The following is a 17,533-nucleotide window of genomic DNA, read 5'->3' on the forward strand; positions in this document are numbered from 1 at the left end:
TGTGGAAATCTTGGAGACCTTCAATTGAAAAATAAAACCAAAAACTGGATTACAAGGTGTTGAATAACCTTGGAATGTAAAGATAGGAAGGCAACAAGTTTAGACAGCTTTTTCTAGAAATATGACCATGAAAGGGAGGAAAGATAAAATGGATTTAAGGAAATGAAGGAGAGTGGATGATCCAAGAAGCAAACTGAAAAAGATGGAAGAGGATCAAAGATACAAATGTGGTACTGGCAAGGAAAAAGACCTTAGGCTCTCAGACATGCTTGGGAGGAGAGGCCATATATGAAAACATGAGGATTTGAAGTGTGGAATTGGATAGATGAGGGGAAAGTCATGACTCAGGGCCTCTTTTTAAGTGGCTGGAACAGAGAAGAAAAAGTATGAAACAGCCTCCATAGGCAGCATCATAAAGTCAGGGTACAGAATCTGGGTTAGACTTTGAGGCCTAACTTTGGTTCTTTGAGGCAGCTTTGGATCTCAGTGTGAAAGAGAATAGATCAAACACTGTACATCAGGATCATATTTTAGTTAGTTGATCTTTGATATATAAAGTGCTATGTAATTTGAAATTGCAAATAATTTATGTTTACTTCTGAACTGATTCCAGAACTGAAAGACTTCTAATTCACAGATATTTTTCCTAGCCGAAAGTAGGCATATAAACGGTGTGAAGAAATTTAAGGCCACAGAAGCCTGCAGCATTCTTCCAGCTTCAAAACTTAATGTTATTCTTGACCCAGTAAAATGAAAGATCAGTGGGGGCGGAATAAATTAGAGTGTTATAAGATAAAATTGGAAATAAGTCTGAAAAGATGGTAAAAATAGTTGAGTTGTAGAAGATATTTTTCAAACAATATCAAGCCAGGGTTAAAAACAAAAATATTATTTTTCATTATTTTAGGGGGTACATGGAAAGTCCTGTTGTATTTGGAGCTAATAGTAATTTTTCAAGTACTACTGATTATTGTCTACTGTGTTTCAGGTATTGTATTAAGCCCTGAGTATATAAAGACAAAAATGAACACAGTCCTTGCCTTCAAGGTTTAACAGGGCAGCAGTACATACACAGCTAGGTATGTGCCACTGAATTAAGCTAAATGATTGAAGGCTCACATGGCTCTAACAGTGTAGAGCGTCAGGAGAGAATGCATAGAGAAGTGTCACAAGCAGAGTTTTCAGGGAAGCAAAAGATTCTAAGAGATTTTTATGAAGAAATTTTTCTTAGAATATTGAAACACTGCTATGATTTTTTGAAAAGGATGGGAAATAGCATCAGAATGATATTAAGCAGATCTCATACACTTGGCCTACTTACTGCATCATATTCCCTTTTTGTATGAGGCTTATACTTTGTTTTATTAATTTTAGAAAATACATTTTGATACCCAATCCTTGGATTTGATGTAAAATTCTCTACCTTAAAGATTCGGGACTTATCTTTTGGAAAACAATTTAAAGATTTCTTTCCTTCTTTCTTTTATTAAAGCTTTTTCTTTTCTTTTTTTTTTTAAGCTTTTTATTTTCAAAACACATGCATGATAATCCTCAATATTCATCTCTGCACAACCCTGTGTTCCAAATTTTTTCCTTTCCTTCCCCCAGCCCCCTCCCCTAGATGACAAAAGCAATTCAATATATGTTAATCATGTGCAATTCCTACATACATACTTCCACAATTATCGCACTGTACAAGGAATATCAGATCAAAAAGGGGAAAAACATAGAAAGAAAACAAGCAAATAACAACAAAAAAGTGAAAATACTTTGTTGTAGTTTATACTCAATTCTCCCAGTTCTCTCTCTGGGTATAAATGGCTCTCTTCAGCATAAAATCACTGGAACTAGCCTGCATTGTCTCATTGTTGATCATCCATCAGAATTACTGCTCATATAATCTTGTTGTTGCTGTGTACAATGATCTCCTGGTTCTGCTCACTTCACTTGGCATCAGTTCATGTAAGCCTCTCCAGGCCTCTCTGAAATCATCCTGCTGATCTTTTTATATAGAACAATAATATTCCATAACATTCATATACCATAACTTATCCAGCCATTCTCCAACTGATGGGCATCCACTTAGTTTCCAGTTTCTGGCCACTACAAAAAGGACTGCCACAAACATTTTTGCACATACAGGTACCTTTCCCTTCTTTAAGATCTCTTTGGGATACAGACCCAGTAGAAACACTGCTGGATCAAATGGATACACAATTTGATAGCCCTTTGGGTAAAGTTCCAAATTACTCTCCAGAATGGCTGAATCAGTTCACGGCTCCACCAACAATGTATTAGTGTCCCAGTTTTTCCACATCTCCTCGAGCATTCGTTATTATCTTTTCCTGGCATCTTAGCCAATCTGAGAGGTATGTAGTGATACCTCAAGAGTTGTATGAATTTACATTTCTCTGATCAATAGTGATTTAGAGTACCTTTTCACATGACTAGAAATAGTTTCAATCTCTTCATCTGAACAATTTAAAGATTTCTTTAAACAATAATCATTTCTTTGAGTTAAAGTTCATAGAGAACTAAAACTGTGAAAAAAAAATTGGTCATTGGAAGCATCCAGACAGTTCTCTTGTTAGACCTTGAGAAAAACATTCATGGTTGCAGTCTTAAACTTGCAGTACATTTGCAAGTACATGCCTAATGAATGTGAGTTAACTCTTAATCTGAATTATTTCCTATGCCATATTGGATTTTATGGTTTTACCACTAGCTTTCAGTACATGATCTCCTTTGATCTTTACAATTGCCCCAAGTAGAGCATTGGTTATCCTTGTAATTCAGATGAGAAAATTGAGGCTGAAAGAAGTTAAGACAAGTGTCTTACAGAGTCACACAACTCATAAGCATTGTGGGCAAGGATTACAAGTCATTTTTCTTTAATTCAAGTCTTCCCCACTGTCCATCATGTTAGGCCTTTTTTTTTCTCTTGCTGTCACTTTACTTGCTGGTTGATTGTAGTTCTAAAGGTCTTTTCTAACTACAGTGGAGCTCTTATAAAAGAAATTTTGGTTATAGATCACAGACCAAGGACTGGTAGCATATTTTGAACTAAAAATGAAGAATCTTCCCCTCCCTCTTCTACAGTGATGAAACATAGCTGTAGGTTATGCAGTTGTCTATCTCTGGGTTCCCAAGCCTGAGTTTCCCTTTCCTGCAGATATTACAGGCTTCTTACTTAGCCTAGTCACCCGAATTTCAGTGCTAACTGCCAGGGCAGGTCTCTCAGTGATGAATGAAGGCTATTTACTTGTTAATGTCAAATATCATGAGTTAACTTGGTCCTTTTACATGCCCTTACTTGTTTTAAATACATTCTTTCCAAGTGTTCCATCATTAAATCTCTCTTGTTAGTCAAGAGGAAGAGCTTCCTTAACTTCTCCTTAACTCTGAGTCACATTTTAAAGTGATCGAAAGGAATGTCTCCCTTATTGTTTTCATCTACGTATTTTCCTCCCAACTTCCTTTTTATGTTCAACTTTTCTACTAGCATCACCTTTCCTGGAAGGCCTTCATTTGTTTTCCCAAGGAAAAAATCTCCTTTTCTACTTTAATAGGCATTAACTTGGAAATCAGTGATCTAACAGTAAGGATTAGTTAAAAACAAATGGCACCTTATCACAGCAACCTTCATATTACAAGCATCTAATCCCTCAAAATGTAAGTACTTTATATCAAAAGATCTTATATGAAATTGTGGTATATGAATATTATGGAATACTATTGTTCTATAAGAAATGACCAGCGGGATGATTTCAGAAAGGCCTGGAGAGACATATATGAACTGATGTTGAGTGAAATGAGCAGGACAAGGAGATCATTATATACTTCAACAACAATACTGTATGATGATCAATTCTGATGGACATGGCCCTCTTCAGTAACGAGATGAACCAAATCAGTTCCAATAGAGCAGTATTGAATTGAACCAGCTACACTCAGCGAAAGAACTCTGTGAGATGATTATGAACCTTTACATAGAATTCCCAATCCCTCTATTTTTGCCTGCCTGCATTTTTGATTTCCTTCACAGGCTAATTGTACACTATTTCAAAGTCTGATTCTTTTTGTAAAGCAAAATAACTGTATGGAAATGTATATATGTATTATATTTAACTTAAACTCTAACATATTTAACATGTATTGGTCAACCTGCCATCTGGGGGAGGGGGTGGGAGATGAAGGAGGGGAAAAGTTGGAACAAAAGGTTTTGCAATTGCCAATGCTGAAAAATTACCCATGCATATATCTTGTAAATAAAAAGCTATAAAAAAAATCTTATATGATCCAGTTAGCATATGAGAAGGTTTTAGACCTGTTTTCAAATCAACATCGTTGTGAGGAGGTATTTTGTATTTTTTAAGGTATTTGGTGTGGTTTGTATCATTCTCAAATTTTTCCTCATGACTTGGAACAGGCAGAATTTTTCCTTAGTTTGCACAAACTAAGCCTTACAGGTTCAAAAAGTTGTCTAACATTCCAGGTATGGCTGTGCCAAGTCCTAAAAATACTTGGATTCGTTATTCCCACTTGCTTTTTATAAAAGCCATCGCTTTACAAGTGCACAGGTACTTGATGCCCCCAGATTTGGGGGCAGGGGTGAATAGTGGTAGTTGATTAATCAGTACTTACCTGTTTCCTCTTTTAGAAATTCTTAAGTTTCACGGAAACTAGGCAGCATTCTTTTTTTTTTTTTTTTTTTTTTTTAATAGCCTTTTATTTACAGGTTATATGTATGGGTAACTTTATAACATTGACAATTGCCAAACCTTTTGTTCCAATTTTTCCACTCCTTCCCCCCACTCCCTCCCCCAGATGGCAGGATGACCAGTAGATGTTAGATATATTAAAATATAAATTAGATACACAATAAGCATACATGACCCAACCGTTATTTTGCTGTGCAAAAAGAATCGGACTCTGAAATATTGTACAATTAGCCTGTGAAGGAAATCAAAAATGCAGGTGGATAAATATATAGGGATTGGGATTCAATGTAATGGTTTTTAGTCATCTCCCAGAGTTCTTTCACTGGACATAGCTGGTTCAGCTCATTACTGCTCCATTGGAACTGATTTGGTTGATCTCATTGCTGATGATGGCCAGGTCCATCAGAATTGGTCATCATATAATATTGTTGTTGAAGTATATAATGATCTCCTGGCCCTGCTCATTTCCCTCAGCATCAGTTCGTGTAAATGTATCCAGGCCTTTCTGAAGTCATCCTGTTGGTTATTTCTTACAGAACAATAATATTCCATAATATTCATATACCACAATTTATTCAGCCATTCTCCAATTGATGGGCATCCACTCAGTTTCCAATTTCTGGCCACTACAAAGAGGGCTTAGGCAGCATTCTTAATTTAACCTTCCTATCTTTCCTAGCACCTTGAAATGTACTCTTCATAGGAAAGCACTTGGGTGAAGTTTAATTGCGAGTGCCTCAAATAGGGGCATATGGATCGTTGAGTGTTCTCCAAAATATGACTTAATTCTCACTGTCTTCCTCACCAACCCCTTTCCTTCTAGGCCCTTGTCAGCTTCTGCTAGCTAGCTCTGCCTCTGAAAATTGCTTAAATTTTACTAGAATTTGTTCCCTGTCCTCATAGTTCTGTTTCTTTAAGGCCCAATTCAGATGCTACCTCCATCAAGCTTTTCCTAACTTCCCTGCCCTCTCCCATGAAAGGTATCTTTTTTTTTTTTTTTTTTGTATTTATCTTACTTTTATTTGTATTGTAGTTTTTAATATCCATGTTTTCTTTCTCCTATGCCTTTCCCATCCCTTTCACTTCTGACTCCCTTGGATTGTATACTTCTTCAATTAGGCCTGTGCCACAGGATCTTACACTTAGTAAAGAGTTGAATTTCTACTAGATCCACCTTTTTTGTGTACCCAGTAGTCTAGTTCTATCCAACTCATTTAAATCATTTTCTTTTTTTTCATTTTTTCATTGTTTGTTCAACTGTTGAGGTACCTATGCCAAGGTCATAGTTTTTTTTTTTTTTTTTAATTTTATTTATTTATTTTTTTATTTAATAGCCTTTTATTTACAGGATATATGCATGGGTAACTTTACAGCATTAACAATTGCCAAACTTCTTGTTCCAATTTTTCACCTCTTACCCCCCCACCCCCTCCCCTAGATGGCAGGATGACCAGTAGATGTTAAATATATTAAAATATAAATTAGATACACAATAAGTATACAAGGGTCATAGTTTTGTAAACAGAAAGCTCACAATGGGTAGGGACCTATAATAATTATCATACTTTATAGTTATGTTAAAGCTTCAGACTTTTCAAAGTGTTTCTATGACTCTTAATCTCATTTTATCCTTTCATATTTTGTTTGGCATGTAGTATATAGTTCAGAGTGCAGCTAGGATTCCTGTTTATTAAGAAGTTGATTTTGGTTCAACTTCCAATTCAATTTACTTTTTATTTATTTTTGTGAGGCAATTGGGATTACATGACTTGTCCAGGGTCACACAGCTAGTAAGTGTTAATTATCTGACGTTGGATTTTTTCACTCAGGTCCTCTTGACTCCAGAATCAGTGCTCTATGCACTGCATCATCTAACTGCCCTTTCCAATTCATTTTAACAAAGATTTACTAAGTGTCTACTATATGCAAGGCTCTGGACATACAAAGACCAAAACAAACAAAAAAACCCAACCTTCCCTCTTGAGAAACTTATATTCTATAAGGTAACTACTGTATTTCTACCTCTATATCTATATACTGTGTATCATTATCTTTGGATAAAAAGATTAAAGAGACGAAAGACTTGAAAATGAGAAATTTGGACTAACTAGCTTTCATGATTCCTTACAGTTCAATCTATAATCTTATGAATAATCTGGGAATTGGTCTTAGGGATACTATGCATGTTTGTGTCTCTTGTCATCTTCCTTCTCTTATATATTCTCTCTTTCCCACCCACCTATTTCCCTTCTAACACCTACACAAATATATTCACAAACATATACAAGGTGTGTCTCAAAAGTCTTTTAAAATAACTTAAAACTACACTAAGACATTTGGAACTCCCTATACACACACACACACACACACATCCTGGTTCTTTCCTGCTGCCTACAAACTCTGGAATCTGATTCTTCTTTATATTGAAAACTTACAAAGAAACAAGATCTCAAAATGATTCTTCCCCCCCCCCCACACACACACACACTACTCCCTTCCCCCATTCATAAATCCTTCCTTTGTCTTCTCTAAATAGCCCCACATTCTTTAGTTTCACCTCATATGAAGTATTTTCTGTCTTTTGATTGTTGTTGTTATTCTATGGATTTTTACCAGTTGCTCCTTATTTTTCTTAAACTTTATTGACTAAACTTAAGATACATTCCTCTAATAGGCACCTGGTAAATGTCATTTTGGCAGAATTACCACTTGGCATTTTTCTGCATTATATCTCTGTCCATTATCACATTGCTGATTTAAAATTTTTTTCTATTCCTTATTAATTAGCTAGCTATTCCTTATAATAATGAACTTAAAAAAAAAAAAGACAATTCCTCAAAAGTAAACCATCATATTAGCTAAGTCTGACTGAATATGGATAGTTCCATACCCACAATGCTTTTTCTGCAAATTAGTGAGGAATTTTTAGGACCCTCTTCAGGACCAAGCTTGATTGTTATAATTCCATATATTCCATTTCATTTTTTGTTCTTGTTCTTTCTATTTATATTGTTATAGTCATTGTATGTAATATATTCCAGATGTGTTTACTTTCCTTTGTAACAGTTTCTTTAAAGTTTTTTGTGGCTCTCTGAATTCTCCATATTTATTGTTTTTCATACTGCAGTAATATGCCATTACATTTATGTACCATAGTTTGTTTAACCATTCTCCAGTTGATAGAAACTTACTTTATAGTTTCTTGCCACTACAGGAAGTTCTGCCACAAATAATTGTGATTTCTTTGGAATATATTCATAGCAATGTGATTTCTGGGTCAAAGAGTATAAACATTTTAGTTAATTTCTTAAAATAATTCCAGATTGCTTTCTAGAATGGTTGGATCATTTGGCAGCTCTACCAGCAGCAGTGCATTAGTGTACTTGTGTTTCTACAAGTCCTCCAACATTGGTACAGCATTGTTTCACTTTGTATTTCCCTAATTACAAGTGATTTGGATTAATATTTCATATGATTATTTATTTATAGTTGCAATTGTCTTTCTTACTTTTTTAAGTGACAGTATATTGTAGTCTTTTCTTTAACTGACTGTTCCTCATATATAAGTAATTATTGTTGTTTTTTATTATCTTGCAATTTGGTTCCTATTGAAAGTTTAACTGGTCAAACGTAGGTATTTAACTTTGGTTTAATATTGTTTGTTTCTTTTAAGTTAAAGATAATACCTACTTCAGAATATGGATAAGAATTTTGTTTTGCTGGTAGCTAGATATTCATAGAGGGTAGGGCAACTTTTTCTGAACACTTACAGATTTTGGCCACTTGTTATGGCTTGAAAATTTTTAAGTAGTTTGAGAAAAGATTAGAAAATGAAAACGAACTTAAGATATCTTTTTCCAGCTATGAAGACTTGGAAACCAGAGGAGGAAATATAAAGACAAGAAAGCAATACTTAAGACCTGATAGAGAAAAGTTCATGTGTTTCAGGATAAAAGGACCACTTTTCATTCAAAGTCTTTAAAATTTGGTACTTTTTTTTTTTTTTTTTACCAAAAGCTGAATCTCAGAAAATATGAAGGTGATCATAGGATTATAATTTATTTTGAAAAATTATGAAGTCCAACCCATAAGGTTAATTCATTTGTCTAAGATCCTATAGGTTGCTATGTAATCAAGCTTGGATTTGAATTCATAGCATCTGATTACACACCACTACTTTTTCTGTAACATTACAGTGCTTCTTGTAACTTTACAGTGCATCAAGCTATGTCATTTGGGGAACAATTGATTTTTTTAAGAGGCAGTTTATGTTTTTTGGCTTCTAAGCTTGATGCTAGACTGTAATTTTCTTTATTTCCTCTTGATATCCTTTGTTAAAGTTCTTATGAATGATGATGATTATTGTACCTCCTAATGGGTATGAGTCAGTAAAGAATTAGATTTAGGATTCTTGCCAAAAATTAAAGACAGTGTCTCCCTAGGCAAATTTTGATGTACACATTTGGTGCCATGATTGATATGACAACCTTTTCAAACCAATGCCTTATGTTTATTTATAACATTTTCATACACATCTCAATAAACCATCCCTTAGGAAAAATATTAAAACAAAAAGAGAAAATGCTCCAAATCACTAATAAAAGACATAAAACGAAACATCAAAATTTTTTTCACACTCAGGAAATTGGAAAAGATGGAAAAACAGAGGAACTTAGACTATTGCCATACTGATGCACTATTGGTAGACTTGTGAATTGATTCAGCCAACCTAGAAAGTTACATGGAATTAAGAAAAGAGAATAACTAAAATGACCATACTCTTTGACCCAGAGATTGTAAAGGAAGTCAATGACAATAAGAAAGTCTTCATAAATATCAAAGTATTTATGATAGCATTTTTTTTTTAACTAACAAAAAACTGGAAACAATTTATATGTCTGTCATTTGGAAATGAATGACTAAACAAGCTGTAGTACATGAATATAATGCAATGTTACTGTGTTGCAAGAAAAAACAAATGAATACAGAGAAGCATGAGAAAATTTAGATGAACTTATACAAAGTTAAGTAGCAGAACTAGGCAAACAATATAATGACTACAATAATGTGAAGAGAAAGGACATCTGCAAAATAACCCAACTGAATGATGTAGGGCTGTAGGTTCTGACAGCTGAATTTGGCCATTTCTAAAACATGCTGTTTGCACTCTGGCCACTCTCCTCATGCTTCTCCTCCTTGAACCTGGACTAGAACCTAGAATCCTGGGCTCTCCTAAGTAAACTTTCATTTTGCATCCAAGGCTCCACATAATTTTCCAGCTATGTCCAAACCATACCATCTGTTTTCCTTTAATTCCCTCCTCTCATCCATTTCCAACAAGAGCTTAGAGTCAACCTGTACTCTTTTTTCTTTGCATATTAATTTCTAATCTCAGTTATCTACAGTATTGTTATAAGGATAAAATGAAATAAAAGGTGAGAAAATGCTTTACAAATATAAGGTGATAATCTTTTTCTAATTTCCAGATATGCCAGTTGAAGTACCTGCCATATTCATTGTTCTCCAGAAATAAGATACCCCTGGATAGTATATATAGAAGTCTGGCCTCCTACCCAGTAGTATAAGGAAATGCCAGTTCCCTTCAGTTATATTGGAGCAGTTCTGCTGGGCAATGACTTTTCAACACTTCCAAGTAATTTAGGATTAATTTTTGCTAATGAGTTGTCATTTTATAGATGCAAAAGTTTCATTAGGCATGGTGAGATGAACACTCATAATTAGACCTCTTGCAGATGATTCATTGTTTCCTCCCTTTACTTCTTTCCATCTGTGAACCTCCCCTTTTCAAATTCTAGTTTGGTCTCATCTTCCGACTAAAGTCATTCTTTTGTCATCACGTTCACTAGATCTCTAGTCATTCTTCTTCCTACTCATTCCTCCCATGTATGTTGCTGAATATCTCATAAGGCCTAGGACTGGCTATTTCCTTACATCTCTCTGTACATATTTTTAATGCCATTAATATGTATATCATTATATGTTATTACCATGAGACACTAAGTTCTTTGAATAAAGAGACTTATTTTCTTCTTCTTTGGTAGCTTCTTACAGTACCTAGTTCCCAACTTATGAATCAACTTTGTTCTTGAAGTTTGAATGGAACTCAGATGATATTTTCCCTTAGAAACTATGTTATGGATTTTGGTCTGGAATATAATGCTAATAAAACTCTTTCAGCCAAAACCAGTCTCAAATTATTTTGGGGTGCAAGTACATTTAGAGTATTAACCAGGTGTTTCAGGAACACATGTCCCTATTACTACATTAGGTGATTCCCAGGCATACAAAGTATAACAATGTCCTTTGCTTTGTTTTTCCTATTTTTTAATTGGTTACCAGATAAGATGTATTCTTTTACTATGTTCAATCACTTTGGAAGGATAGTTGGAAATTATATTCAGTCTAGCCTCTTCAAGATCTCACTGGATACTTATGGATATTCACTTCTTGATTTGGCTTCCTCTTTTATATGTACTGTTAAGCTTGTTAATTCTTTCCCCTGGCTGCTCATAGAAACAAAATTTCTGTTTAAAATTTCTTTTTAAATTTCTGATTTAAAAGCATTGAGGCAGTTTGCAATATAATTATGTTTTTGTGGAACATGACAGTCCTGTGCAATTCCAATAGGTTTGGTCTTAGTTTGTAATCAACATATCCGAATTATTTTCAATTTTCCACATCTCTTTTTATGAAAGGAAGTCATAATTCCTGCTTCTTTTTTTAAAATGTAAATTAAAATTAAAATGTTTATTTGAACATTCTTTTTTTTGAGAAGCAGTTGGGGTTAAGTGACTTTGACCAGGCTCACACAGCTAGTAAGTGTTAAATGTCTTGAGCTCAGGTTTGAATTCAGGTCCTCCTGACTCTAGGGCCAATGCTGTATTTACTGTACCATCTACCTGACCCAGAATATTCTTTTTTTTTTTTTTAAATTGAGTTTCACATTCTCTCCCTTCCAAACCCATTGAGAAAGCAGTCAGTATGATATCAGTTATACATATGAAGTCATGCAAAACATTTTCAAACTAGCTCTGTTGGGAAAACTAGCAAAGGAAAAATAAAGAAAGTGAAGAATATGCACTCTTGAGTTCATTTCTGTTCTAGAAATGAATAAAATTTTTCATCACAAGTCATTGTGTTTCTTTAAGTTAATTTTAAATTAACTTTCTGTATAGTCTTAAGTAGAGTCCCCTTTCTATTTAGGCTTCCTTTTCCACTTCTATAAAATGAGGGTCTTAGACTAGGAAATCTTTAACATCCCTGAAGGATTAATAACCCATGATTTTAATCTAAAAACACACACTTTCCCTCTGTTTTATAGGCTTATATTTCTCTTATTTCGTGATTATAGAAATGTAGTTGTAAGCCTGCAGTAATACTAGCTGAAGTAGTGATTCCACATAAGGAAGACCTCAGACTTGTGTATCTTGTCCTCATAGCTTGAATCCTCTTCCATGACCTTGAATTGTGGAAGGAAATAAGGATGAGGTAAGTGGTTGTGGTTCATAGCACTATAACCTTTTCTTCTTTGCATCACCAAATTGACAATTAGATTTGAGACTCTTTAAATATATTGAACATATATAGGAAGCTGAAAAGAGGGTATTGGGGGCTTGACAAGAGTTCTAGACTTTGGTCTCAAAGAAGAATTTTTTTCTGGACTGAAAATGTACCTTGCCCTGGTTTTTCCTCGAAAAACTTAAACTCAGCCAGAATAGAAGTGGACTGAATTGATGCTTGTGGTTTTGAGATGAAAGTCTTCTTCCTGTTGGAGCCTAGCTTAAGTTGAAATGATGGTGCTAGAAAGATTTTTTGGTCTGCACAGTGGAACACATTCAGATACCTTTGCAGCCCAGTTAAGTATTTATACTAATTGTGGCCAGTTCTGTTGAGAGGACATATAATACTTAAATCCCATTCCTAACTATTGTAGCAAAAGTAATTGTTGGCTTTAGTCTAGAATGACTCCTGGTAATATGTTATGTTATTTTGCTTTTGTTCATGTTTTTACTGATGGCATTGCATCTTTTTATTCTGCTGGCCTCATAAGTACACATGATGTACATCTTCTTTCTTAGTTCTTTATATTTCATGGAAACTAAGGGTTTTCTCATATGGTATGCAATGTCAGCATTCACGGTTGTGGTGAGATCATGTTCATTATTGTGTCATGGTAAGGATAGAGCTTCTAATGTGGTTCTTTTGGAGTACTCATGTTTTCCATCACATATACTGTAAATATGGTTAAAAAAAAATTCCCCTCCCAGAAAAATAGGAATTATGGATCAATTCCAGATGAGAATTAGGAGTGGTTACAGTTAATAATGGGGGTCTTTTAAATATATGTGCTGAGATTTTGTAGGATAAGAAGGTGGCTTTGTCTAATGAAAGTTTGACTTACTGTGATTATATTGAGAAGAGGTTAATTAATAAATTTCTGAGTGGGGGAAGAGGTGGAAAAGGAGGTATAACTCTGGTTTCGACCAGGTGGACTGATGTTGCTGAAGGGTAGAATTAATGATTACTAAAATTTGGATTCCAAGAAGGAAAAAGGAAATTAAGGATGAGTTGATCTAAACTGAAGAGACTAACTTAAAACACCTGGTTCAAGAGTTTTAAAAACAAAAAGAAAAAGTAGTAAGGAAACAGGAAGATCAAAGCTCAAGGTAGGGTTCTGATATGTTCATATACATGAACTTTTTTTGTTTGATCTTGAGGAAAAGAAGTTGCCTAGTCAATAACTAGGTAAGGAAGAGGTAGGGAAAAGGGAATAAGTATTTATATTGCATCTACTTAATACCAGACACTATTGTAAAGCATTTTATAAATAATTGTCTCATATTTATATTTATCATTTTATCCTGGGAGGTAGGTGCTATTATTATCCTTATTTGTACAGTTGAGGAAACTAAGGCAGACAAGGTAAGTGACATGCCTAAGGGACACACAACTAGTAAGTGTCTGACATCATATTTGAACTCAGGTCTCCAGGCTTCAGGTCTAGTACTTTTATTCTCTGTGGCACTAGCTGCCATTATAGTCCACCATGAAATTGAGAGGCTTCCTGATTGACAGAGTTTGAGCTTAGAATTATAGAATGAACAAATGAACTTAACCAAGAGATACCAAGTAGACTAATTACCCAGTTGTCAGGGAGGGTAACTGATGGATTATTTCTATTTTCTCTTTGTTCTCTGCTTCTCTTAGGTTTGAGGATGCTCCAGATCAGTAATAATCAGAAAAATGTGTTGTGCTGTTCTTGGTTAGAAGGGCAATTGATGCATCCATGTCACTGAACATTTTTGTGATCAGCCATGCCTCCAACAGTGTAAGGTTAAAAAAAGGGGGGGGGTGAAAAAGCTGTGACTTAAGCTTCTCATGATAAGTCTAAAAGTGTAAGCTGATAACTGCTTGACATTTCATAAATTGCCCTCATGCCAGTGAATTTAGTGCCATGAAAAACTATCTTAATAGACATGAATGCAGTTTATCTGGGGTTGCTTTTTGTAGGTAGTAGGAATTGAGTAGCCCTCAAAGACTTTTGAAGTTTATGCTTTTTTGTTTTGAAGCCAACATGATTTTGGTTGTATATATCTTCTTTGGGAGTGGGTGTGGGAGAGTATAACAAAATAATTTCAGCAACACTGATGCAATGACCTAAGAAAGTGACAATGGAAGTTCCAATATCCTTTCATGTCTCTTTTATGTAAGAAAGATTACTTTCTTTCACTTTCCCAGTGCATCCTTCTTTACTTGTTTTTTGAGATTATGCCAACATAATCAACTCACATTATGTAGACTCCTTCTAACTGCCCTAATAATGATGTAGTTCTTAGGAATTACAAGCAGTGTAAACAGTAGTATAATAGTATAAACAGTTAAATCATATTAAGTTTCATAATTTCTCTCTCCTGTTTACTTTTTATGCTTCTCATGAGGCTTATGTTTTTTCAGTATTTCTACCAAACTGTTAATTCTCTTTTCACAATTTTCTTGAATCAACTTTTCTTTTTCCTTATTTTTCCTCTACCACTCTTAGTTCTTTCTTTAACTCTTCCAGGAATTCTTATCAGGTTTGTTTCCAATTAGCACTTTTCTTTGAGCCTTTGCTTATAACTAATTTTTTATTGTTTTCTTCTGCGATTATGTCTTGGTAACTTTTTATAGTCAAAGGTTTTGGTGGGGCTTTGGGGGAGAGGCTTTTTGGTTGTTTTTACTGTTTGCTCATTTTCCCAATCTATTTCTTAACTTGGGCTTTGCTCATGTGAGGTTGGGGAGACAAGCTTAAAACTTTTTCAGAGCTAGTTCTGGGGTCTATAAGTTTTCTATCTTTCTAAGGTAGTGTTATTCTGGAAGAAGTATAGTTATTGATCTCCTATTATGAGCTCTGGTCTTTATCCTGGAAGGATCTTTGCTTCTCTACAACTTCAAGTACTGGTACCCCTCTTAGTCTTGGAATTATGAACAAATCCTCTGCTCTCCTGCAGCCACAAGTGCTAGTATTCCTTTCCTCCTTGGAACTGGGACCAGACCCCTTGCTGCCTTGTGACAAATTGGAAATATTCATCTCTGCCTTGGAACTGAGACTCAAAACAGCTTTTGAGCAAAATAGAGTTTTCAGTCAGCAGCAGCAAAAGGTCCCTTGTCTGGCCATTTGTCTTGATCTCCTTATCATCTCCTGAAGTTCCTAGTGGGGCTTAACTCCATGACTTTCAAGCAACCTGTGTTCCAGATGAAGGAACCATTAAGTAATGAAGTGCATACAAAATATCTACAGAGTTCGTTAATGGTATCCAAGGAAAACTGAGAGGCAGAGGTGAGGGGGCAAACCATTCCGGGCTTGGGGGCCAGTCAGCAATGCAAAAGTACACAGGTGTGAAGCAGAATTGATGAGATTGTGTAGATGGAGAGAAGGGCAGTATAACAAAAATGGAGAGGTAGGAAGGGACCTTTATTATAGAACTCTAAATACTAAATAACACGAGTTCTTATTTAACTCTGGAGGTAATAGGGAACTATTGAAGCTTATTGAACCAGAAGAGTGATAAGGGTTATGGTTTAGAAAAAAATCACCTTGGCAACTGAATGGAGGATGAAGTGGAGTGGGGAGAGATTTGAGGCAGTGAGGCTAGTTAGAAGGCTGTTGCAGTACGGGTGATGAAAACTTGAACTAGGGTGGGTAACTGAGTGGAGAAAAAGAGATGGAGGAGAAACACTGTGGAAGTAGAAACAGCAAACTTTGGTAGCAGGTTAGTATGTAGAGAAAGTAAGAGCAAGGAATTGAGGATGACAGTAGTACTCCAGGCTTAAGTGACTGGAAGGATATAAATATTTTTAACATTAATAGGAAGATTTGGAAAGATGGGAGGAAGAAGTTTAGAGGGCAAAAGGTGTTTGGCACACATTAAATTTGAGATGTCTACAGGATATCTAGTTCAAAACATTTAAAACATTCATTTAGGACTTTTCAGGCTTCTCTTCCCAGAATCCTTTATCCTCGTTAAATGTTAAAAAACATTTAAAATGCCAGTTTCTTTTGCTGGAAAACAAAAGATGAAAAGTTGAATGGAAACACAGCAATGGAATTCACCAGTAGAAAATGATGATTTGTGTACTTACAAACTGAAACTTCTCTTTGATACAGGCCAGGAAGAGGGCAGGGGAGAGACCTGGGTGAAAAAAGTAAATATGTTGAAGAAATTCTGTATTCCTGAGATAATCTGAAACAGAAACAGAAGGGTCCAGTTCATAGGAGATAAAAAGTTCATTTCACAGAGTCCATAATCATATACAGGAAAGAGAGGCTGGAGGAAGGGACAGGATGTAGAGAATGGAGAGAGGAGGGATTCAAAATTCAGTCTTTGATTCTGGTATGGAGAATTTGAAAAAATGGTTTAAAAAATCAATGCCTTTTCACTTTTCATAGTACCAGAGAATTGGAAACACAATAAATAGATCACCATTGATTAGGAAATAGCTAAATAAATTCTAGCACAAGAATGGCATGAATTATTACTACACTACAAGAAAAAGGAATCATTCTACATTGACATATTGTGTCAGGCACTTTGTTGAAACCCCTGCTCTCAGGCATCTGACATTTCTGAGGAAGAGACTTAGAACTTAGAAAAGGAATATACCATAGTTTGGGGAAGCTGGGAAGGTTCTGGAAACTGGAACAATCAGGAGAAATTTAGTTGTTTGGAAAGAAGATGGATTATAAGGATAAAAAATTCTGGGAAGAGAAGCCTGAAAAGTCTTAAATGAATAGATAGAGTCAAATAATATACCCAATGTATACAGCATTATAAATAAAATAAAAAGAACAAAAAGCAAAAGCTGAATATTAGATAATCATAATCAGGCTTGACCCTGAAGAAACTTGGTTCTCTATTAATCAGCCAGCTTTCCTTACATGCCAGGCACTGCCTGAGGTACCAGGAATATAAAATCAAAGTAGTCCTTCTCCAGGAGCTCACATCTATCTATCTCTACATCCCAGAGTTGATGTGAGGATCAAATGAAATAATTGTAAAGCACTTAGTGCAGTGCCTAGCATCTTCTAAGCATGTTATATAAAAATATGTGCAAAATGAAGGGATAGAGAGTGACTGTTTGATTTCCCTAATGGAGGAAATTATTTTTCTTTTGAAAAGTCTCCTCTTGCAAGTCTATTGACAGTTTTACCTATCTTAGAATCTCAGAGATGGATAGGGCTCAGGGATTATCTAACTAACCCAGATCTTAGCTGCAGTATAAATGCTCTTTACTACATCCTAGACAACAAGTAG

General features: G+C 35.1%; 1 protein-coding gene across 3 annotated transcripts in view; it reads left to right on the forward strand.

The window, feature by feature from the left end:
- The window catches only part of POC1A (POC1 centriolar protein A), a 164,215-nt gene that overhangs the window by 109,598 nt on the left and 37,084 nt on the right, over nt 1–17,533 (forward strand). Inside the window, exon 11 of one of the 3 annotated variants that reach the window (XR_004232803.1) lies at nt 13,950–14,070. The exons of the other annotated variants lie outside the window; for them this stretch is intronic. The gene's annotated coding sequence lies outside the window, so the exon portion shown is untranslated. The remainder of the gene's footprint in view (nt 1–13,949; nt 14,071–17,533) is intronic. 3 annotated transcript variants of the gene reach the window in all.

The sequence above is a fragment of the Sarcophilus harrisii genome, chromosome 1, assembly GCF_902635505.1.
Source record: "Sarcophilus harrisii chromosome 1, mSarHar1.11, whole genome shotgun sequence".
Lineage (NCBI taxonomy): Eukaryota > Metazoa > Chordata > Mammalia > Dasyuromorphia > Dasyuridae > Sarcophilus > Sarcophilus harrisii.